Source organism: Hemicordylus capensis, chromosome 5, assembly GCF_027244095.1.
Source record: "Hemicordylus capensis ecotype Gifberg chromosome 5, rHemCap1.1.pri, whole genome shotgun sequence".
NCBI lineage: Eukaryota > Metazoa > Chordata > Lepidosauria > Squamata > Cordylidae > Hemicordylus > Hemicordylus capensis.
This window is the reverse complement of record NC_069661.1, coordinates 97,318,345-97,343,892: the sequence shown is the minus strand read 5'-3', so window position 1 is coordinate 97,343,892 and position 25,548 is coordinate 97,318,345. Positions and strand designations below refer to the sequence as shown.

The following is a 25,548-nucleotide window of genomic DNA, read 5'->3' as shown; positions in this document are numbered from 1 at the left end:
AGCCTCCATTTGGACTGAAATAAGCTTAGTCATGTAACCTGGACGGATGCAAACAGTCTGGAATGGAAGAGCACAGCTGTCCCGCTGTCTTGCCATCCCCCGCCCTGCCCCGAATTATTAATGACGCTGAATTTCCATTTGGAGTAAACAGGGGTTTTAGGACTATGCTGGGAGACAAAGTAATTGCACCCCAAAATGCAATTAAGGCAAGCTCCAACAGAGGTAATTAAATTTGGCATGAAGGAAGAAAGGCAGGATATATGATAGATATAAGATAATAACAGATTTGGTCTGTTATTAAAAATGATGCTGTTCGGCTCTTGAGTTTAGTTTGCTTTGTTCTATATTCTATCTTTACATTCAATTTTTTTCTGTGAACTACTTTAGACACCATTGCGGTTAAAGCAATGTGTGCCTTTTGTAAATAAACAATTTACTCAATAATTATTGTATTGATAACAACACATTCCATTTTGGTCCCTATGCCCATCTTTCCAAAAACACTTTCTCAATCCGTTTTTACAGTGAGGGAAATAAGTATTTGATCCCCTGCTGATTTTGTCCGTTTGCCCTCTGACACAGAAATGACCAGGCTATAATTGGAATGGCAGGTTTATTGTAGCTGTGAGAGACAGAATAACAACAAACAAACCCTCAAAAGCCCAGTGCCCAAAAGTCAGCGATGGATTTGCATTGTAGTGAGGGAAATAAGTATTCGATCCCCTATCAACCAGCAAGATTTCAGCTCCCAGGTGTCTTTTCACTATATGCAGGTAACGAGCTGAGATGAGGAACACCCTCTGCAAGGGAGTGCTCCTAATCCCAGCTTGTTACAGTACCTGTATAAAAGACACCTGTCCATAGAAGCAAGCAATCACTCAGCTTCCAAACTCACCACCATGCCCAAGACCAAATTGCTGTCGAAGGATGTCAGGGACAAGGTTGTAGACCTGCACAAGGCTGGACTGGGCTACAAGACTATCGCCAAGCAGCTTGGTGAGAAGGTAACTACAGCTGGCACGATAACTCGCAAATGGAAGAAACACAAAATAACTGTCAATCTCCCTCGGTCTGGGGCTCCATGCAAGATCTCACCTCGTGGAGTTGCAATGATCATGAGAATGGTGACTAGGGATGTGCATGGTCCGGAGCAGTCCGGACCAGCACTGAAGGGGGGCCTTCCTTTTAGGGCGGGGAGGGCTTGCTTACCTCTCCCGCCTCTTTGCCCCCTCCAGCGCCCGTATTCTATAGTATAATTGGGGTGCTGGAAACCAGCCGCCCCAGCCGCCTCCCCCCCCATGAGCGGATTAGGGGCAAAGAAAAGCTACTGCCGCCCCCCCCGCCCTCCCTCCCACCCACCCACCCGCCGCCCCCCCCCGAGTGCTCACCACGTTTGCCAAAAAATAGAGAGGAGCTCACGCAGAGCTCCTCTCTTGCCAAAGTCTCCGGCCCAACTGGGGCCTTGGGCGTGCGCGCACGCGCGATAGAACTCCTTAACTAATAGAACTTTTGCCGGAGGCCCGGTCTACCCTCCGGGAAGAAACCGGGTAGACCGGGCCTCCGATCGCCGGAGGCCCGGTCTACCCGGTTTCCTCCTGGCGGGTAGACCGGGCCTCCGGCGAAAGTTCTATTAGTTAAGGAGTTCTATCGCGCGTGCGCGCGCGCCCAAGGCCTCAGTTGGGCCGGAGACTTTGGCAAGAGAGGATCTCTACGTGAGCTACTCTCTATTTTTCGGCAAACGTGGTGAGCACTCGGGGGGGGGGGGGCGGCGGGTGGGTGGGAGGGCGGCAGTAGCTTTTCTTTGCCCCTAATCCGCTCACGGGGGGGGGGGCGGCGGAGGCGGCTGGGGCGGCTGGTTTCCAGCACCCCAATTATACTATAGAATACGGGTGCTGGAGGGGGCAAAGAGGCGGGAGGGGTAAGCAAGCCCTCCCGCCCTTAAAGGAAGACCCCCGACCCGGACCGGCCAAGTCCGAACCAGTCTGGAAGTTCAGAGGCCTTTAGAATGGCCTCCAGACCGGTTTGGACACACCCCTAACGGTGACAAAGCAGCCCAGAACTACACGGGGGGAACTTGTCAATGATCTCAGGGCAGCTGGAACCATAGTCACCAAGAAAACAATTGGTAACACACTACGCCGTGAAGGACTGAAATCTTGCAGTGTCCGCAAGGTCCCCCTGCTCAAGGCAGCACATGTACAGGCCCGTCTGCAATTTGCCAATGCACATCTGAATGATCCAGAGGAGAACTGGGCGAAAGTGTTGTGGTCAGATGAGACCAAAATCGAGCTCTTTGGCATCAACTCAACTCGCCGTGTGTGGAGGAGGAGGAATGCTGCCTATGAGCCCAAGAACACCATCCCCACCGTCAAACATGGAGGTGGACACATTATGCTTTGGGGGTGTTTTTCTGCTAAGGGGACAGGACACCTTCATCGCATCGAAGGGACGATGGACGGGACCATGTACCGTCAGATCTTGGGTGAGCACCTCCTTCCCTCGGCCAGAGCATTGAGAATGGGTCGTGGATGGGTATTCCAGCATGACAATGACCCAAAACACACAGCCAAGGCAACAAAGGAGTGGCTCAAGAAGAAGCACATGAAGGTCCTGGAGTGGCCCAGCCAGTCTCCAGACCTTAATCCCTTAGAAAATCTGTGGAGGGAGCTGAAGGTTCGGGTTGCCAAACATCAGCCTTGAAACCTTTCTGACTTGGAGAGGATCTGCAAAGAGGAGTGGGACAACATCCCTCCTGGGTTGTGTGCAAACCTGGTGGCCAACTACAAGAAACGTCTGACCTCTGTGATTGCCAACAAGGGTTTTGCCACCAAGTACTAAGACATCTTTTGTGAAGGGATCAAATACTTATTTCCCTCACTACAATGCAAATCCATCGCTGACTTTTGGGCACTGGGCTTTTGAGGGTTTGTTTGTTGTTATTCTGTCTCTCACAGCTACAATAAACCTACCATTCCAATTATAGCCTGGTCATTTCTGTGTCAGAGGGCAAACGGACAAAATCAGCAGGGGATCAAATACTTATTTCCCTCACTGTATATCATTCAGTCCAAACAGCAATTTTTACAACTCCCACTTTGTGTGCTTACGTAACCTACTGCAGTTGACTTCTTTTCAGAGGAAAATATTCAAATTTCCCAGCAACACTGCAGCTGAGTCATGTCTTCTGAACGCTACTTTAGTGCTGTGTTTTTTTGCAAGAACATAAGAATTGTCTTGCTGCATCAAAACCCAAAGTCCGTCTAATCCAACATTCTGTTTCTAACAGTGGCCAGCCAGATACATTTACATGTTCCATTTTTTGGATGAAAATAACTGTTTTGTGGTATAACACTGTATCGTTAAGTAAGGGGGCGGGAAGAGTATGCATGAGAGTCCTGTTATTTCAAACATATACAAGCACCACCCTTTCCCATAAATCAGGGCAATCTTGTTTTGCTAAAATAAAATAAACTTTGCCAAGAGATGAAATAGATAGCTTGCTCCTTTGCAAGGCCTCCAGTCTTGGCTCTATGAACTATTACACAAAGGAACTAAGTGACACCTTTTGGATAATGGTGCCAAGTCAACAGATGGAACACATTACAGGAATTGGGACAATGCTGTTTAAACAACTGGATGCCAGGATCCCAGGGTAAAAGTAAAGAGAGGTTAAAGGACAATGCATTATAGAACATAAACGCTAACACGACTGCACAGGCTGGAGAGAACTTCATTTAAAAGCAATGGGCGGGGGGGGGGGGCTGTTGGAACACTCCTAATCTTTCATTTTCCCCCTAGCAATAGGAAAGCTGTTGCTTGTTGCTCATTTGACAACGTGGCATGGAGTTTGCACAAATTACAAAAATCTAATAAAAGCTGGATGAAAGCACAGCCTAAGAAACTACCACAGAAAAGCCTGATTTATTTTTTTAGAATCATGCTTATCTCATTTTGCCAAGACAAAGTCAATGAAATACATTTTACAAGGCTTTCAAGCACTTTTGACCTCAACCCCTCACACTGACATATTGGCAAATAGATGATCAGCATCTATTTAGTGTTCCAGATCAAATTCTTTAGTTTTAAAATATTATTTTGAAGAGCACAGAGCAAGTTCCCATCCCCACTCCTCAGTCCTAGCCACTAGGCAGCCTTAGGTGCTGAATGCTCCGCTACCTTGTAGCTGCTATTTTAATTTTAAAAGAAGATGGAAGCAAAAATGACACATTTAGCATCCGAAGGGCCAAGCTAAGTGTGCCTTTAAAAATGCTGCTGCTCTTCTGCAGCTCCCCCCCCCCCAAGCAGCTGAGGGATTCCTCCTCCCACAAAACCAGATTGGGACCACTGTGTTGGGAGGGTAGATGTTTACATACTGTGGTTTGTCTTGCTTTTTCAGCATGCAAATATGATAATTGCTAAATGCTTTCTAATTCTCTCACTTGCTTTTTCTTTTTGCACTCAATTTAAGCTTGTTACATTGCTTCACATCCACTCATACTCTAGCTCAGGGGTAGGCACCCTTTGCTCTCCAGCTGCTGTTGAATTACAACTCCCATCATTCCCCGCCATAATTTATTGTGGTTGGGGATGATAGGAGTTGTAGTGCAACAACAGCTGGAGAGCTAAGGTTTCCTATCCCTGCTCTAGCTGCTGCTTAGTTTTAATCTCTTATTTCTGCATATTCTCCTCAGTCTTTGTGCTTTTATGGTCCTTTGGTGTCCTTTATCTTTTCCTCTATTTTGTGCCTTGGTGCCTTTTCTTTTATCATCATCTATGGATGTCTTCACCAGCTGGTAATATTCATTTTTTACCTTATTATTTCAGTGAACCTATGTCTAACTGTTTTTGGTCTTTTCCTCCAGTTAGGGTTAGATCCGATTTAGATTAGTTAGATCTTTAGATCTGTCTAAATTAGAATGTAAGCTTATTTTTATTTATTTAACATATTTTTATACTGCTCAAAACTTATGTCTCTGGGCGGTTTACAACAATTTATTAGGCATATTAGGCTATCAGTGACTGGTTTCTATACACGCTTCACACATTTTCATTATTATTATGAAATAGAAGCAGGATGATGGATTGGGATGCTAAATAATCTTGATTCCAGTTGCATTAAGTATTTTTAATTTTAAAAAATGCACATACTTTCACAGCTAATCTGATTAAGAACTCTTGTGAAACAGTTCAAGAATGTGTAAAGAAAACTACACGTTCCCAAGAAAAGACTCCAAACTACCAGCTTTGTTCATTTACAATAACAAGCATTTAATCTTTATCTGTAACCACAACAACCCACAATACAGCCTGGTAATAATTTTAACTAATCAGTGTAGAACTAATAATTTCCAAGCATGGGAACAATAAAAAGCAGCCTCTTTAAAGGCAGCAGGCTAGTGCTTGGCACACCAAAGGTTTGCCCTGCTAACCGGGCAAAGAGGCACCTTTTTAATGTGGCGATTCTCTTTATTTAGCAGGGGGAGAGTAACTGGCCCTATCCACCCCCAGCACAGTACCTCCAGTGACAGTTTCTGGTGTCTATCTCACATTTCTTTTTAGATCATGAGCTCTTTGGGGATAGGGATCCATCTTATTTATGTATTATTTCTCTTTGTAAACCGCTTTGGAAACTTCTGTTGAAAAGCGGTATATAAATATTTGTTGTTGTTGTTGTTGTTATAGAAAAGTGCTTCATTTTGCATAATAAACTTCTCCAATAACATTGAGATAAAAGCAAAGACCAGTCTAGAATTTATCAGCCAGGTTATTAACCAACACATATAATCCCCTTCTAAATGAGCAAAGAGGCTCCCAGCAGGGGATGAAGCCGCTCTGGGAAGAGCAGAAGGTTTCAAGTTCCCTCCCTGGTTTCTCCAAGATAGGGCTGAGAGATAGTCCTGCCTGCAACCTTGGAGAAGCCTCTGCCAGTCTGTCTAGACAATACTGAGCGAAATGGACCTATGGTCTGACTCAGTATATGGCAGTTTCCTATGTTCCTATGAGGCACTTTTAAAAAGTGGTGATTCTCTTTATTTAGCAGGGGGAGAGCAACTGGCCCTATCCATCCCCAGCAGAGTATCCTTCCAGTGGCTGTTGCTGGTGTCTACCTTATGCTTCTTTTTTTAGATAGTGAACCTTTTGAGGACAGGAAGCCATTTTTATTTATTTATATCTATGTAAACTGCTTAGGTACAAGGAACTCCTGGGTCTCAGGCAACAAGTTTGTTCCCTCAAAGCCAAGGTGGCTGACCTGGAGAAGCTCACGGAGGCAGAGAGATGTGTGGATGTGACTCCCAGGCTGATGGCTCCTCTGCTGTCATGGAGAATAAAAGCCTCATGGAAGGAGTACATCAGTCTGAGGAAAAGGGAAGCACTCCCTTAGCAGGGACCCCTTCCTTGGGTGATGCACCCATATCCTCTCACACAGAGGATACTCCTCCGAGGGGTGGAGGCCTCCTATCAGTGAGTGATTCAATCATTAGGGGCATAGAGAAAAGGGACTGTGACCTGTGTGTAGACCACACATTGACTTGCCTACATGGTGTGAAGGCTGTGGACATCACACGGCATCAAGATAGGCTATTAGGTAGTGCAGTGGAGGAGTCAGCTGTTGTGGTGCATGTCGGCACCAACTATGTTGGGAAATGCAGTGGGGAGGTCCTGGAAGCCAGATTTAGGCTGCTAGGTAGTATTCTGAAGTCCAGGGCCCCCAGGGTAGTGTTCTCTGAATTTCCACTTGTTCCACATGCAGGAACAGTGAGACAGGCGGAGCTGAGGGGTCTCAATGCATGGATGAGATGGTGGTGCCAGGAGGAGAGATTTAGATTTGTTAGGCTTTGGGGTGCAAACAAAGTCTGTACAAAAAGAATGGGCTCCACTTGAACCAAGATAGAACCTGGCTGCTGGCATTTAAAATTTAAAAAGCTGAAGAACAGCTTTTAAAAAGACACCTGGGGGGATTGCCAACAGAAACTGGGTGGTATCAGGTCCAGCAAGCAAAATCCCCTAAGGTGTGAGAGTACAATTTTGGATAAACCAGAAGGGGACAGAGTAGAATCTGGAGTAAATCAGAAGGAAACACATGACCGCTGGCCAAAAAGGTCAAGTGATGGTAAGGGAAATAGCACATGCCAACAACAGATAAGAGACCCGGTGTATAGGTCTCTATATACCAATGCCAGAAGCCTCTGAGTGAAGATGGGTGAGCTGGAGTGCTTGGCTACTAATGATAAAGGAGTTATAGTGGGCATAACGGAAACCTAGTCGAATGGTGAGAACCAGTGGGACACTGTTATTCCTGGATACAAACTCTACAGAAGGGACAGGGAGGGGAGGACTGGGGATGGAGTAGCTCTGTATATTAGAAGACATAGAATCCAATAAAACAGAAAATCTAGGAGGTCCAGAGTCCTCCACAGAATCATTATGGATAACAACACAAGGACAGAAAGCAAATGTATTATTAGAGAGGTGCTAGCACTCTCCGGATCAAAATGCTGAGGGTGGCCTGGAGTTGTAGAATAAGAGAGGCGTCAAAGAGAGACAGAGTGATAATAATGGGTGACTTCAATTACCCACACACAGACTGGGTAAATTCACATTCAGGTAGTAAAAGAGAGGCCAAATTTTTAGACATGCTAAATGACTGTGCTCTAGAACTGTTAGTCGCAGAACCAACCAGAGAGATGGCGACCTTGGACTTAATCCTAAATAGTGCTCAGGACCTGGTGCAAGATGTCAGAGTTGCAGAACCATTGGGAAACAGTGATCCAATTCAACTTATGTGTGAGTGGAGCATTGCCAAGGAAGTCCAACACAGATGTATTGGACTTCAGAAGAAGAAATTTCTAAAAAATGAGGGGACTGGTAGAAAGGAAGCTGAAAGGGAATGTCAGGAGGGTCAAATCACTCCAGAAAGCATGGGACTTTAAACCACAATAATAGCAGCTCAGTTGGAATGTATACCAAGAAGGAGGAAAGGTACCACCAAGTTCAGGAGGATGCCAGCATGGCTAACAAGTAGAGTCAGGGAAACTATAAAAGGGAAGAAGACTTCCTTCTGAAAATTGAAGTCCTGCCCAAATGAAGACAACAGGAAGGAACATAAACTCTGGCAAAAGAAATGCAAGGAGACAATAAGGGATGCAAAAAGGGAGTTTGAGGAGCATATTGCGAGAAATGACAAGGGGAATTTAAAAAAACCTCTATTAGAAGCAGAAAACCTTCCTGTGTGGTGAATGGACCCTTAGATGATGAGGGCATGGAAGGAATTATTAAGGAGAATAAGAAGATTGCAGAGAAGCTGAATGAGTTATTTGCATCTGTCTTCATGGCAGAGGATACTGACCATTTATCCTCTCTGGAACTGAGCATCTCAGGCTTGAAGGCTGAAGAACTCAGCCGATTTGAGGTGATGAAGGAAGATGTTCTAAACTGTCTTGAGAAACTAAAAATTAACAAATAGCCAGGGCCAAATGGCATCCACCCAAATGTGAAATTGCTGGTCTCCTAGCAAAAATATGTAACTTGTCCCTACAATCAGGCTCTGTACCAGAAGACTGGAAAGTAGCTAATGCAACTCCAATTTTCAAGAAGGGATTCAAGGGGAATCCGGCAAATTACAGGACAATTGGCTTAACTTCAGTGCCAGGTAAATTGATGGAAAGCATACTGAAGGGCAAAATTGTTAAACACATAGAATAATGGGCCTTGCTGAAGTAGAACCAGCATGGCTTGCCTCAGAGTGTCAACAGGCATGTGGATAAAGGTCATCCAGTTGACATAGTATGGACTTCCAAAAAGCTTTTGACAAAGTTCCCCACCAAAGGCTCTTAAGTAAACTTGGCAGTCATGGGATAAGGAGAGAAGTTCATGTGTGGATCGGTAACTAGTTGAAGGACAGGAAACAGGGGATAGATGTAAATTGACAGTTCTCTAAATGGAGGGAAGTAAGTGCTTCTTAATTTATTTACAAATGATCTAGAAGTTGGGGTAAGCAGCCGACTGGCCAAATTTGCAGATGACACTAAACTGTTTAGGGTAGTGAAAACCACAATAGATTGTGAAGAACATCAAAACAATCTCTCCAAATTGCAGGAGTGGGCGGCAAAATGGCAAATGTGGTCCAATGTAAGCAAGTGTAAAGTGATGCATATTGGGTCAAAAAACCACAACTTCACGTATACGCTGATGGGATCTGAGCTGTCAGTGATTGACTAGAAGCGAGATCTTGGGGTTGTGGTGGACAGTTCATTGAAACTGTCGACAATGTGCGGCAATGGTGAAAAAGGCAAATTCCATGTTAGGGATCATTAGGAAGAGGATTGAAAATAAAAATGCTAATATTATAAAGCCTTCATACAAATCTACGGTGCAGTCAAATTTGGAGTACAGCATACAGTTCTGGTCATCATATCATAAGAAGGATACGGTGGACTATAGAACTGGAAAAGCTGAATAACAGGGCGAGCAAGATGATCAGGGGCCTGGAACACCTTCCTTATTAGTTAGGCAAGGCTACAGCATATGGGTCCCTTTAGTTCAGAAAAGAGGCAACTATAGGGGGACATGATTGAAGTGTATAAAATTATGCATGGAGTAGAGAGAGTGGAATGGTGCAGCAGGGTAATGACTTGACTAGCAAGCCAGAGGTTGCCGGTTTGAATCTCCACTGGTGTGTTTCCCAGACATACTGCATGGGAGATGGCAATGGTAAACCCCACCTGTATCCTACCAAGAAAACCATAGGGCTCTGTGGTTGCCAGGAGTCAACACCGACTTGACAGCACACTTTACCTTACCTTAGAGAGAGTGGACAGAGAGAATTTTCTCTCTCTCACACAGACAACACTAGAACAAGGGGCCATCCCATGAAACTGAAGGTTGAGAAATTTATGACCAACAAGAGGAAGTACTTTTTCACACAGCACATAATTAATCTATGGAATTCTCTGCCATGGGATGTTGTGATGGCCACTAGCTTGGATGGCTTTAAAAGGGGCTTAGACAAATTCATGGAGAACAGTCTATCAATGGATACTAATCTGGTGGCTTTTAGGGATGTGTACAAACAGGTTTGTGCACTCCCGGGAGGTGCGGGGGGGGGGCTTTAAGGGGCAGGGAGGATGCTCTTACTCGCCACACCACTTTCCCCCCGTTGGTACTGTACCCCGTTGCAGTGTACCTCCCTGAAGCCCCAGTGTGCATTCTACCGGAAATTATTTATTTACATTTTGTATCCTGCTCTTCGTCCAAGGAGCCCAGAGCGGTGTACTACATACGTACGTTTCTTCTCACAACAACCCTGTGAAGTAGGTCAGGCTGAGAGAGAAGTGACTGGCCCAGAATCACCCAGCTAGTGTCATGGCCGAATGGGGATTTGAACTCGTGTCTCCCTGGTCCTAGTCCAGCACTCTAGCCACTACATCACGCTGGCTCTAGGTGTGTGTGCATGCTGTGCACATGCACGTCAGCTACTACCAGTAGGATGCACACTGGGGTTGCAGGGAGCCCCACGGCAATGGTTTTGGGCATAGGACCGGCGGGGAGAAAGCAGCTGGGCAGGTAAGAGCACCCTCCCTGCCTCTTAAAGCACCTCCCACCTCCAAACCAGTTCAAATGCCGGACTTCTGAACCGGTTCGGTGTTCCACAAAAGGAGTGCCAAACTGGTGTGTGCACATCCCTAGTGGCTATAGGTCACCTCCAGCTGCAGAGGCACGCTGCCTCTAAATATCAGTTGCAGGCGAGCAACACCAAGAGAGAGGGCATGCCCCCTAAGCTCTTGCCTGTGGGTTTCCTAGAGGCATCTGGTGGGCCACTGTGTGAAACAGGATACTGCACCTGATAGGCCTTGGGCCTGATCCAGCAGGGCTGTTCTTATTTCAAACTTCTCTTCTCCTGAATTGAGTTAATCACAAAAAGCAAGAGTTGGCCAGCAGGGGGAGCAATGTAAATAGCTTCAAGAAACTGCTTCCAATGTGAACTCCCTTATCAGCTCGCTGGGGGAAAGGCAACAGAATCTGCAGGAGGGTCTGGATCAGGGCTGCTCTACTTCGGCCCTCTTGCAGATGTTGGCCTACAACTCCCATAATCCTTGGCTATTGGACACAGGGATCATGGGAGTTGTAGTCCAAAAACAGCTGGGAGGCCTAAGTTGGCCAGGCCTGGCTCTGGATTCTCTGTGAGCGTGTGGCTTATATTTTTTACAAGCTCTGTTTATAGTGCCTTTTAATGCTATCTTAAAAACCTTAGTGCCCACTCTCTGCATCACAGATTTATTTTAATGTATCACAAATTTATTTTTATGCAGTTCAACCTTGGCTATAACTTCATAATTGAGCAACCTTCTGATGGGCCAACCACCAGCTAGGCCACTGGGAGATGCCATCCTTCCTTCTCTGGACAAATTCTAAAGGGAGCACATGTGAAGTACCAGGGAAAGCAGTTTAGGAGTTTGACATGTACTTGGCAAAGGGAAACATTGGATTTAAGTGAAACATTGGAATGGATAGACAGAATTCAGCCCCAACCAAAATCTAGGCCAGATCATGTCAAACTCTATGGGGCTATGAAAGGTCTTTACTCTGAGGATTGTGTATTAATAATAAAATAGGCTGCTTTATTATTAATACACATTCCTCAGAGTAAAGGCCTTTCATTGCCCCTTAACAAGAAAAACACACCAACTACCTTAGTTCCATTCATTCATGTCTTACTCTGTTTAGCTACATGGCAGCACATATATAGCAGAAACAAAAACAAAATAAAAACCAGTCAAATTTTGCCTTAGTCACAGTGAATATTTTCACTGTGACTATTTTGTCAGACATCCCTGACAAAATTATTTCTGCTTTTGAGCACCAACATGCTTTTTTCAAAAAAAGGATCCACAAATACCGTTGTATTATTTATATATTTAAGAGTAAATCTGGGAGCTAAAATTCCTTGGCAGTGATGATCCAAGTCTGGAGTAAAATTAAATTAAAGCAAGAGCTCTGAGAATGTCTGCTTGCATGTGGGTCAAGAACTGTTGCTGTGAGATCTCACATTTCATGGATATGGTCAATGCCAGGTCTGTTTATACAGGGGGATGTCAAGCTCACCTCATAAAACAGTATTGTTCAATGGAAACCTTTCACTCTGAAAAAGGTCCTGTAGCTCTATTCATAGAACAGTTATCACTAAAAAATAAAAAATAAAAAGGTTAAAGGACTTGCTTGATCTTTTTCATGTAAATCTTCCACAAAAGATGGAAAGCATTTTACTTTTTTTCTGAGTACATACAGCAATGTACTTAGAGCTGCCATCACTAACTCCAACCCAATCCTTCTCTGAGACATTCAAGCGCACAAAGAGCTTTGCGGTAACAGTAATTTGCAGTAATAGACTTAACAGGAAATGACAGTTACCAATAGATTTGAACCCTGCAATGTTACCATATTTTCCCAAAGAACTACATGTCAGCAGGTCAGAGCTGGTCAGGGAATGCTTTTGACACACTGTAGAGAAGCAGTGCTCAACATATAGAAAGGTAAGACAGTTATGTGTGCAATGGAACCACACAGGAACTTGGATTGTGGACATATTCAATGAGCAAAATACCCATCATTATAATGGGAAGAAGGCTAGTATATTGCAAGCTAGTATATTGCAAGGATTATTTATTATTAATTATTATTATTATTATTATTATTATTATTATTATTATTATTATTATTATATCCCTGGAGGGTGCTGTGCATCTCTGTGGGGCCTCTATAAACAACACACACACACACACACACACACACACACACACACACTCCCATTATTGAGGCCAAGTAATTGAAATCCTATACAGGGTTATTGTAAATGGTTGTAACTGTGTACAGTGTGCAGAGTTGCAATGCTGCCCAGCATGCCCCAGTCCTGCAAAAACACACTAAGCAACCATAGCCCCTGCTACTACAAATACAGTGTTTGGGAATGCAGCATTTGAGAATGCAGAAGTTCTAACCATGAAGTTCAGATAAATGCCATATTTGTGGTCAGCAGATGACAGGGATTACTTGGTGCATTAATGGGGTGTGGGGAAGAGTACTTGCCAGATGGCATTATAACCATGAACACTGTACATACACAGTTATAACACCACCTTAACAGGGCCCAAGAGTTGGGGGAGAGTGAAGGTTTTGCCTTTAGTTCAGCAGTGACTCCAAGTACAACACTTTGGTCGCCATTCACACCAATGGGGAAAAGCATTAACGTGTTTGCGAGAGAGTAAAGGAGTGTAATTTAGGAGCACTTTGGAGTGGGAACTATACTTGCTCATTGCCCCTGATGTTCCAGGCACTGAGAATCAAGTCTGTCTCTTCATTTACATAGCCTCACTCTGGGTTCTCCTCCTTGGTCACACAAAAGTGTGATGGAGAGAAAAAGAAAAAAAAGCTTCATTACAGGTTCTGTTTGATAAGCCTAGTTCACACTGACGTGGTAACTCTATGTTGGGGTTGTACCAGCTCAGCCTGAGGTGAGATCTCAATATCAAGGAATGCTTCTCCACGCAAAAAAATGATGTGCCCATTTTCTCTGTGTGTGGATTGGGGGTGGGGAGCATTTGGTCTTGCAAGCCCCCATCTGCAGCCTGAAGGGGTAGCGTTCAGAAACAACCGAATATAGTTCAGAATATAGTGTAACAACTGGGCATAGTTCATTAGAACTATGCCCAGTGTTACACTAAAGTGTATTTGAATGTTGGAAACTGGGAGAGAGAGTGCGCATTTGTTAGATTCACCACATTGTAACTATATTAAAGTATAATGTAAAGGCATGAAAGGAGCCCCAACTTATTTATTTAAGAAACTGCCAAATGCCCAAATAGACACCTAAACATGTGGGTAGGAATTTTTCTGTTTATTAGATGCTTTTTTCCTCATAGGGAAAAATAGGTGAGAGGGAGATAGGCTTCTAATTGCCCAGTGCAAGCAATCTGAGCTGAATTTTGGGGAAACCAAGGCAAGTTAAATCTGGCTTCCAGGTTTTCTACCCAGGAAGGGGACTTGGCTGAGGGGCAGAAAACCTGGAGGCCAGGTCTACCTTGAACTTCTGCCCCTTAGCCAAGACATTTTCCTGAGTAGAAACTCCATGCTTCTTCCCCTGCACCAAGCCAGCCTAGACTCCAGCTTCAGGTCCCTTCGCTGGGCTTAATGTTTGGGAAAACAAGGGGCCTGGTCCCCAGGTGCCCTGACCCTTGGCCAAGCCCCTTTCCAAGGTAGAAGCCACATGCTCCTCCCCCTATGCCAAGCCGGCCTGCAGCAGCACCTTCCCTGGGCTTAATGTTTGGGAAAGCAAGAGGAGGCAGACCTGGCCCCCATGTTTCCGGCCCCTCGACCAAGTCCCTTTCCGGGTGGAAGCCCCACGCTTCTTCCCCTGCACCAAGCCAGCCTGCACCCCAGCTTCAGGCACCTTCCCTGGCATACGTTTCAGGTTTGTCCCCTGGCCCATCAGAGACTGGGTTGAAGACATTAGAGAGCCCATCAGAGACTGGGTTGAATTCAAAACAGTGGCCAGGGCTGTGAATTCCTTTCTGGGGAAAGAAACCAAATCCCACTTTGCTGAAACCTTTTCCATGCAAAGTTCCTGGCTTAAGGTTCAAGGTTTGTCCCCTGGCTTCCAGGGGGACAGATAGAGCTGGCTCACCTCTACCCAGGCCACCTTCCTTGCTTAGGGTTCAGGGTTTGCCCCCCAAAGACTCCCAGGAAGACAGGAGGAGCTGGTTACCACCCCTCCCAGGCCCCTGTGGGGTGACAGTCTATGCACATGAGTGGGGATTAATTAAAGTTTACTGAGGACTGGCTTAGATCTGTATGGTTGGAAACACACACCCCCACCCCCACCCAGAGACACCAAATGCTGGTACTGTGGTGATGTTATTTTAAGGTACTATCCCTTTAAGGGGTTGAGAGTAAGAAACCAGCTGAAAGGGAACAGTGAGAGCAGAGAGCAATGGGAGTTAGTCTTGCTTTAGCTTGACTAACTGCTTGCTCTAATGATGTTTGGACTGTCTTGAGAATAAAGACAACATTTATTCTTACAATAAAGAACTTTTATGGACCTTATCTCTTGTGTGTCCAGGATACAACAGGTACTGGATACGTTCAGGCGCCACAGAACACCATCTGTAAAATCAATCCTCTCCGGAAACTAGACTGACCTTGTAATCATCCCAGCAAAGAGGACTAGCAAGTTGCAGGTCATGGATGTGAGTTGCGACCAGCCCTTCAAGCAGTTATTGCGGAAGAAATGGGCAGAGTGGATGTACTCTGGGGTGAGGGCACTCATCCCATCAGGACATTGTAAGAAGCCAAACCTTTATGTTACCATCCAGTGGATCAAAGAGGGGTGGGAAGCAATAGATCCTGCCATTATACAGTGAGGGTTCAAGAAATGTTTCCTAATAAATGGGATGGGAGACTCTGAAGATGAAAGCCTTTGGGCGATATTTCAATCCACTGACTGAGGGATGGAATTTGAAACTTTTGCTGAAGATGATTGTAATGGGAACCTCAGAGTTATCCAACAACAAACCCCACTATCCTGCTTCTCTGTCAGCTGTGAGCCTGGAGGTTGCTATCACTTCTCTGAGGACAAGCAGGTTTGTAAATACCTAAATACCAGAGTAGGTAAATTGATGTTACCTACTCTGTTTTTTTCTACTACATGCTTACTCCTTGTTACAGAAGTCATAGTAGTAGTAGAAATATAGGAATCTGCCTCATGTCCATTTAAGTGTGTATTATCCATGCAGGCATTCTAGAATCAGAAAAAGATGGTAGTTTATATAATTTTGGGCAGGGATCGAACCTGTTTTATTTTCTTCCTATAAACATTTTGAAGCCTTTCCTCTCATACTAGGGATGTGCACAGATCAATTTGGCATACTCATTAGGGGCACGCTGAATTGTTTTGGCATGGCCTGCCAAATCATTTAAGCAGGGTGGGGAGCAGTACCTTTAAGCATGAGTAAAGCAGGTCCTTACCTGCTCCTCTGACACCCTGCCGCCTTTTCGGGCACGGCTCTGAACCACTCAGAAGTCCATGCGCGGCCACGGGGCTTCACCCAACAGCCTGCACACAGTGGCAGAACACACTTGGCCATGTGTGTCCCGCTGCTGCACACAGGCTGCTGGGTGAAGCCCTGTGGCTGTGTGCAGATTTCTGAGTAGTGCAGTGCCACACCCGGAAAAGCAGCAGGGCGGCAGCTGCTCATGCTTAATGGTTACCACTCCCTGCTTCGCTGAAACATTCATGCACATCTCTGTCTCGTACCGAAAAGCCTAAACTTCTTGCTCTTCTAGAAGTAAAGTTAAACCATAAACGGAGACTGGGAGTAATTAGAGGTTTATTGTAGAAATACTGACTACCTCTGTATGTTTAAGTGGTTCCATGCATTCTGACCCTGAATTTCTCTTTTTCTCTTGAATTCACCCAGAGAGTAACTGAACAAATTTATAATGTTTGTCCCCAACAGAGGGCAAAACACACTTCTAAAGTTCAATAAAAACAAACAACTTCAGTGAAAAACATGCATCGGGGGAATCTGTGACCAGCAATCCTATCTTGCTCCTTCCTTCTTGGCTTTTTTCCTAGAGATTTCTCCTCTGCTGTTGACCTCTCGAAGGGCTATACTACTCTGCCCTTGAGATTTTTTGTTTAAAACACATATTTGACTCAGGATTTTCTTCCTCCTCCCAATAGGTTATCCAACACTGAGATGTGGGTGATTTTCTTGTTTTCTGTGGGTTATCTGTGCCAATACATTGCCTCTCTCTTGGGCTCCAGTATAGCTCACCCACTCACTGCCTTCGTTTTCATAACTTCAATCCTCTCCATTTAAAATGAACAATATGCATGGAACCACCAGAAAAGAGCTGAACACTGGACCAGTGCAACACGGTATCTGGTGATACTGCATCAATGCACTTATTTGCAATTGATCCTATCAATGTTTTGACTTGCACTAAAGATAAAAAACCATTCCTACAGCCCAAGCTTATGTATTTTGAAAAATCTGCACTCCAGCCCAGTGATCTAGAAACAAATGAAATACTCACTGTTTTCTAGATTATAGAACTCAAAATAATGAGGGGGGGGGGCGGGAGGTTATTTAGCACAATGACAATGCTATATGTATGAGAAAGACAGAGAATTGCTTTATAGACAGTATTTTGTAAACACTCTAAACTATTTTCCAGACAACAGCCTAGATAAGCCTCTGTCATTACAGTAGTAGGGGAAGTGGCTGAGAGATATTGGCAAACTTGTACAGCTTTATACTATGTGTGTGTACTCAGAAGTTAATCTCATGTTTAGAGGGGCTTATTTTCGTGGAACTGCACAGTATATTAGGAATGTGCACGGAACCGCGGCTGGGTGGTTTGGAAGCAGCGGGGTTGACTCTTTAAGGGTGGGAGGAGGGTGCACTTACCCCTCCCGCTGCTTTCCCCCCGCCGGCATCATTTTTTTGTAAAAACCTTTGGGGTGGCAGCATACCTCTGATTTCTGACCCATCTGACGTGCGTGCCCGCGCGCCTGGTACAAGAGCTCCGTCCTTGTAAGAACCTAACCAACAGCGTCTGAGATTTCTGTTAAGCTGCAGTGTACAGGGAAAATGATTTTTCACTTCTCCCTGCAAAAGCTCTTTTAACATGAGGAACAACCCTCATGGACATCTTCCTGGACACAACAAGGGCTTTTGCACGGAGGGGAGAAAAGTGAAAAATCGCTTCTCCCCACCCCTCTGCAGCTGTATTTTAGGTCCCACACACTGTTAGTTAGTTTCTTGCGGGGATAGTTCTTGCTTCATCCTCTTATAACTGTGCAGCATGTGAGCCACCAATTTTAAAATGCTTATTTAAAAAGGAAGGCTTTTAGGCTTTTAAAAACTAATCAAGAAGGAAGACTACTGAAGCACCATGGGAGGTCATTTCAAAAATGACGGGCCACTACTGAGAAGTCCCTGTACTATTACATGCTGATTATGAGTAAGCAGAAATTTACAATGGCATTTTGAGAGCAAACTTACATTTTTGGAAAAGTGAAAAACTACAGCTTTATCACAGCTTTTACAGCTTTATTAACAACCTACACAGAGCATATACCCAATCTTTTTTTAAAAAAGAAGACTTTAGACATTAAGTACTAAATGTAGACCAGCTGTGTACCTAAAAGTAAACTTGAAGGAATCTGTAGCAGGGATGTGCATGAACTAGGGTTCGTGCACTAATCTGAATATGAACCAGTCTGTGGCTTGGCGAACTGATCTGAGCATTAGGAGTGCTTTCTCAGACAACCTGGGGAACTAAGGAGACATCATGCATGAGGAGCAGGAGGCGCTTTCTCAAAATGATTTTATCAAGTATTCTAAGTAAACTTCCTGAAAAAAGTAGAATAAATTTATTAAAGTGCTTCTTATATTGGGGCTTATATTGCCAAGGAAATGTATTCAAGGTTGAGGTGTCAGCCACTAAAATCAACTGAACATGGAACTAACTATTCGGGGGGGGGGGAGCACATATACACACACCTAATTTGTTGGGGCTACCATAATAAATGGCAAGATTGACTTGAATGGAAATTGCCATAAAAATCTTGGCAGCAGCACCACACCATTTTGTAGCATATGTTTCACAGAATGATAAAACTATTTAATTTGGCCATAAAAGTGTTTTCTCTATGTGGCATACTGAAAGCCTACAGTAAAAAGAAATGACGCATTGTGGGTGTGAAGAAAAAAAAGCAAATTTATGCTGGGAAAGAAGCAAACAGTTGTGGACAACTTTAAACTGTTTCTTGAAGACCAAACCAGAAAAAACAAATATAGTTCATTCTGATTTGAAGATATGTAGACTAGCATTTGAAATGTAGAGTATGAAGATTTTGCAAACAGAATGTATGTTCAGTCTTATAGCAATTACTGTGAAAAGGAACAGCACCCCCAATTAAAACTTTGAAAAACTAAAAAAAATTATATTACAGGGTTAGAAACTACCTTTCTATAGGAAGCTTCTGTTCAATATTTAATGTTATCTAAAACCTGTCTACTTAAACACTAATTTGTATAGTCTTGCAAAGAGGCCCACAATACTTACTAGACCCACAAAAAGTTTTATTAGCCCAGCTTCCCATAGACGCCTATTCTATTCATTTGTAGTTTTAAAAGGAGAGTGGGGCAGAGGTGGGTGGGAGAGAGCCAACCAGTAACTTCCCTGCCTGGTTGCCTGCTGATGAATTTTACATGGTGCAGGCAGTTAAGTGACTTTTTACATGTCTGTGTTAGCACTCTTGTTTTGCTAGGATTTAACAGAACGGCCTACAAAGACACCTCAGTCTAGTGAAATATTTTAATGAGTCCATCTTGTTAAAAAGTTTCTTCCAATAAACAAGAATTCTCAGAGAAAGTATATATATTGAAATTCTACCTCCCCATATCCAAATGGATGTACACACAAACCCCAGTGCTGTGCTGCTTCTGCTTACTGCGTGTTCATCAACACATTGTAGCATAAACAAAGGTGAGGAGGCAAAACAGAAAATGTTGCAGCTGGCATATTTCATCAGGGTACCTGGTCAGTGCATTTAAGTAAAAAACAAAACAAAACAAAATCTCCTTTCCTAAAGGAGATAGATGGGGGGGGCACTCAATTCCTCAACAATTATATGAATATGATGGTAAATTATTGGGCCTCAAATCATTCGATGTTGTGAGGGGGGAGTCCTCAGCTTAGATTATAGGGAGGGAGAGAGAGAGAGAGAGAGAGAGAGAGTGTGTACTGTGTGTATTTATGTGGTGGTGGGGAGTCTTTGATAAAGTCAATGGCTGTGGGGCTGAACCCTCACCTCATCTATAGCTTACCTCTTTGAATTCTGTTCCCCCATATCATTTATTCCACGGCCAGACTCCAATACCAGAAGTGAACCCAGCTGGCCAAAAACTGCTTGGGGAGAGCAACTGCAGAAAGGTAAGTGATGGGGATAGGAGAGTTCAGTACCTCTCACCCACATTCCCCTCCTGCTTTCTAAATCAGGCCAGTCAACCAGCCCTCACAATCCAGTTGCCAACACGCACAATGAGGGAGGAGCCAGCTTGCACTCCTAAATAATTAGGCCATGTCATCCAAATTGTAGAATGTTATTGTGAACTTCATGCAAGAGGACACCAGCAGAACAAGAAATATGTTTAATGAAGCCAATAAAACCCCACAAAGCTCAAGCAAGGGACAGTGCCAAGACTTGAAAGAGACTTCTTTACTCGCTCATACATTTGGGGCTCCAGCTTAATTTTGCTGTTGCCTGCAGAGAAAGTGTGTGAAAAGGAAACAGGAAAAGGTACACTAGACAAACAAACTTTGTAAGAACAGACGACAGAGGGGAGGCAGGCACTGGTTGCATGGTCAATGGGGACAGGATGCTGTCAGCTCCCAAGCCCAAGACTTCTGCACAACAAAGGCGAAGGTCCCATAGTGGTTTACTAGAATAGTTTGGGTCCTTAAAAGTTCATTACCAACAACATATAAATAACTTATCATGTTCTTGCAACTCTCCAAGGGCTGTTTATGTATTTTGTTTCCTGAATTTCTGTGCATTTCATAAATAAATCATTCTAAAACTGAGGAGATATCTCCAACTTCCTCACTGCAAAACATTTGCCTTGGCAATCCCACCATTTGAACCAGAATAGCTTGGAGTGGGGGAATAACATAAAAACTCCCCATTCCTGCAGGATTCTAATTAACTGTTCCATCAATTGTGTTTGGTTTTCCTCCCAAATTTGTCAGCACTATATTAAAAGGTTGCACAGTAAGTTGAGCATCGCTCTAAAGTCAAAATGGCTGAATCTTCCTTTTTGGCAATATGCATACTTTTCCAGGTGTTATTTGCAAGCAAAAGAATCCCACATTTTTCCATTTGGCATTTTTGCCAGTTCATTTCTTCAACAGAAGAACATTAAAAAAAAAAAAAAACCTTTCCCTGGACCAAAATGAGAATTTCTGCAATTATTATACCAAACTGGCTCTTAAACATTTAATGTTCAGGATTTTTTGTTTTTAAAAAGAACATCCATGTTTCCTCAGCTTGGGGAGTTCTAGAGATTCATCTTCCTCGTGATGAGAAAATTGCTAGTATGCATAGTCAGAGAAAGCAAATCCTATTTGCAGTTATAGATTATGTATTTGTGTTGCTGGAAAGAGAATATGCGCTACACAGCCAGATTCTTGTGAATGACCAGCCAACCTAGAAACGCAAGTAGCCAATATTCCGCCCCACTCTAGTATACCAAGAAGCAGAACCCAGGATGTAATGGGAATGCGCAGATAAGAGGTGGCTCAGTTCTTAAAGTGATGTGCTCAGGGCAGGGTGCAGGTTTGGCGCACCTGACATGGGATGGCCCTCACCAAAGAAAATCTAGTTTAAAATGTAATTTTAATGAATTTTAATCTTGTTTAAATGGTTTTTTAAAATTTCAGTTGTTATATTATGTGTTTTTGATTTTAATGTAAACCACACTGAGCCACTTCATTTATTTATTTCAAATGTGTGGACCACCCCAAACGTCCATCTCTGAGTGGTACACAACAACATAGAACGGATAAAAAATGAAAACCTTAAAACAATTTAAAGCCACATTGCAGTTAAAAAACTTGAGTCAAAAGAAAAGTCTTTAGAGTCTTTTAAAAGGTTGTCAGAGATGGGGAGGCTCTTATCTCAGCAGGGAGCGCACTCCAGAATCTCGGGGCAGCAACAGCAAAGGGCCAACCCTGTGAGGCCACCAGATGACAACTGGCAACTAAAGATGAACCTCTCTGGATTATCTGAACGGGCGGTGGAGCTTATGGCGAAGAAGACGTTCTCTTAAATACTGAGGGCCTAAGCTGTTTAGGGCTTTATACATTATAACCAGCACCTTGTATTTTGCCTGGAAACACATTAGCAGCAGCCAGTGTAGCTCTTTCAATAGGGGTAATATGGTCTCTCTGAAATGCCCCAGAGACCAGCCTGGCCACTGCATTCTGTATCAACTGCAGTTTCCAGACTACATATGAAGGCAGCCCCACATAGTAGTCAACTCTGGAGGTTACCAGTATATGTACCCTGAAGCCATTTGTCTCAAGAAACGGATGCAGCTGGACTATCAGCCAAAGCTTATAGAAAGCACTCTGGCCACAGCCTCAAGAAGTTTGGCTCCAGAAGAACCCCCAGACTGCATACCTGTCGCTTCAGGGGAAGTGTGACCCAGTCCAGAACTGACAGATCAAAATAGTCTCTCAAGTTCCGACCCCGCACAAGAAGTACCTCTGTCTTCTCTGGATTCAGACTGGATTCCATCTGGAATCCCTCATCCAAGCCATCACCTACTCCAGGCAGGCATTTTGGGAGGTTATGCCCTCTCCTGATGATGCTGACATGGAGAAATATATTGGGGTGTCATCAGCATACTGATAGCACCCTGCACTGAATCTCCTGATGATCTCTCCCAGCAGTTTCATGTAGATGTTAAAAAAGCATTGGACACAATATGGAGTCCTGGGGGACACCATATAGAAGTTTCAGATTTTGAAAAGCAACAGTCACCAAGAGACACCATCTGGAATCTGCCGGAGAGGTAGGAGCAGAGCCACTGCAAAGCAGTGCCTCCCACCCCCAAACCCCTCAGATGCTTCAGAATAATACTTTGGTCGATAGTATGAAAAACTGCTGAGAGATCCAAAAGGACCGACAGAGTCACATTCCCCCTGTCAATTCCTAATTTGAGATCATCCATCAGGCTGACCAAGACAGTCTCTACCCCATAGCTCACCCAAAAACTAGTTTAGGAAGGGCAGTATATAAACCAAATAAATAAATAAAAATAATAAATAAATAAAATCTTGAAAGGATGAAATGCATATCTGCACAAAGCACAAGATACACTATATTATCCACAGGCCTCTTTCAATATCATAAATGTTCCTTTCACATACACCTCACTCATCATAATGATGGACCACAACAGAAATACAGTACTGGACGTATTGTTTCAGGATGACAGCTGTGCTTTTGCCTGAAACATGTGATTGCTCTGCACAAGTTTCCTTGATACCTATAAAAACTGCATGGAACAAATTACAGACCGGTTACCCGAAGTGTTATCAGACTTGGGAAAACAAGGCAAGGTAGTATAACACAACACAGAATGTTGCAATATGAAACCAAAAGGGACATCTGTAGTCATTTTCACTAAAGTGCATTAAAAAGATATAGAGCAGTGATATATAAAAAATGACATGGGGAATTTGCACATTTTAATTAGAGAGGCATCAGGGAAGCCTGAAATTACACAGTGCTCCTCTTTCAAAGATCATGCTGGTGAAAATGAATTCTGGTCAATATAATACATGGGCAATAATAAATGGTGCCCTCAGTAATAATAATTATTATATATAGCAGATGGTTATCGTAATTTTGTTAAATGCAAGGCCTAACATCATGATTTTTTAAAAAGTGAACTTTATTGAAACTGATAACAATGATACTACTGACTATTTCCATGAACAAAACATACGAATCACACCCCAACCTGCAGCTACTTCTATATTTCCATTATATCAACCAATATTTAAGTTGCCAATTGTACCCCTTTTCGGATCTGGAGTTTCCCAACCATACAGCACACTCCACACATGGTAAAACAGGAAGCAGGGAGAAAAAGTGTATAAGCAAACAAGAAATGAGGGGAAAGGGCCTTACCATTTCAATTATTTCCAGAACACTCATAGAAAGATGTCTAAACATTCTTTTTTGTTCAGTCTGATCAGTTTTAAATTCTTTTGTGTGAAGCAGTGGCTGACACTGCAGTGCTACAACAATGGAAGAAGCTTTATGGGAATGCAAAGAGGTTGGAAAGTAGCTGTACTTTTCTCCTTTTGCAGCCCAGCAGCAGCAGAAGGGTGTGTGTGAATTTAACTGCTCCCTCCTCCCTCCTAAAGGACTATGCACTTCCAGGAATGTGTCCTTGAGGGCTGCATAACCCTCAGGAACACATTCCTGCAAGTCAGTAGTCTTTTAAGAGGAGAGAGTAGCAAAAATTGCTCCCCCACAATCCTCTACAGTTGTTGGACTGCAGAAGAAGGAATATGTGCAGCTCAAGCTCTTTGCATTTCTACAGGGCTTCTTGCGTTGTTGTAGCATTATAGGGAATGTCAGTTAGTGTGTTTACAGTTCTTTCAATAAGCCCTGTGTGCCCTGCATGGTTCCTAGCACTTTGGGAGAGAGATGAACAATAACAAAGGTCTGGGTTTGCAAAAGCAGGTTTTTTATCTACATCCAAGGTTTTTTATTTACATCCCCCCCCCCATTTTTGGGGGGGTCAATAAATCACTTCACCTTAAATCAAGAGAAAAGATTGGTTGTAATCTGTTTGAATGCACCTGTATTTTCACATTTGATATCCTGCCCTAGAATATGGAATAAGCATTACATGAAGGAGAAAGAAGATCCTAATTAAGCTAATGCTTAAGGGAAAAGACAAGCAAACAGAGTATATCCCTTTGCTACGGCCCTTCTTCTTCCATACTCTGATGATCCTTTCTTAGTGGCAACAGGGAAAGACTGAATTTCAGGACATTCCTTTATGTTATGCTTTAAAAAAGGATAATCCTTTCAAGAAGCCACAGAAGCTTGGGAGGGGAAATACATTATATGGTTGGATGTATGCAGCAATGCCAGCAATATTCTGATTCAAATGCATTGGTTTCAAAATATCAGAATCCACAATATGGGTTTTGGAGCAGCTATTTTGTCTGCTTCAACATGTTTTGGCAACCATGGGAATGACACTTCTGATGTTCCTCTGTTTGGACAGCATTGAGATTCAGCCTTTTGCAAGAAGAGGCAATGACATGTTAATATAGTTTGAACAGTGCCAATTCTTTTAGGATGTTAGATGTAATTTCTGTTTCCAGTTCTAGGATTCACTCATTTTGTGGCCTGGAAAAAACCCACACAATCGCTTTCATTTTCTTGCATACAATGAACCCCCACTCTCATATTATAAATGCTAGGTGTTAATATATCACTGAATAGTAAACAAACTGTACATTGTCTTATTATCTATTTTGCATTCTTCATGATAAAATGAGGATATCACTGCTTAAAAATAAAGCTTGGAAAAGAAGGTCATGCAGCATAAACCTATGAATGTTAATTTGCAGGTAGGTTCCACTGTGATCAATAAGACTTATTACCAGATAAGTGTGCATAGGATTGCAGTCCTAGTTTCCTGACATATATGAAAGGAAAAAACAGAATTTGTGCAGCAAAAGCGCCATGTGAAAAACAGTCACTCTCTCCTGAAAAAGTATACAAACACAAACAAATAAGGTACTATGGCTGTACTCTTATTGCCATTTCAGTGGAACTTATTTTGAAGCAAACCAGTTTATATTTGAGATGTTAAGACATCCTGCTGATGAGGGTCCAAGAATATACATAGCTAGCCATTGTACTGTTTGCCTGAATAGTATCATTCCATG

General features: G+C 43.4%; 1 protein-coding gene across 1 annotated transcript in view; it reads right to left on the bottom strand.

Moving 5' to 3' along the window:
- SCFD2 (sec1 family domain containing 2) overlaps window positions 1–25,548 on the bottom strand; it is a 299,733-nt gene that overhangs the window by 110,698 nt on the left and 163,487 nt on the right. The window lies entirely within an intron of this gene.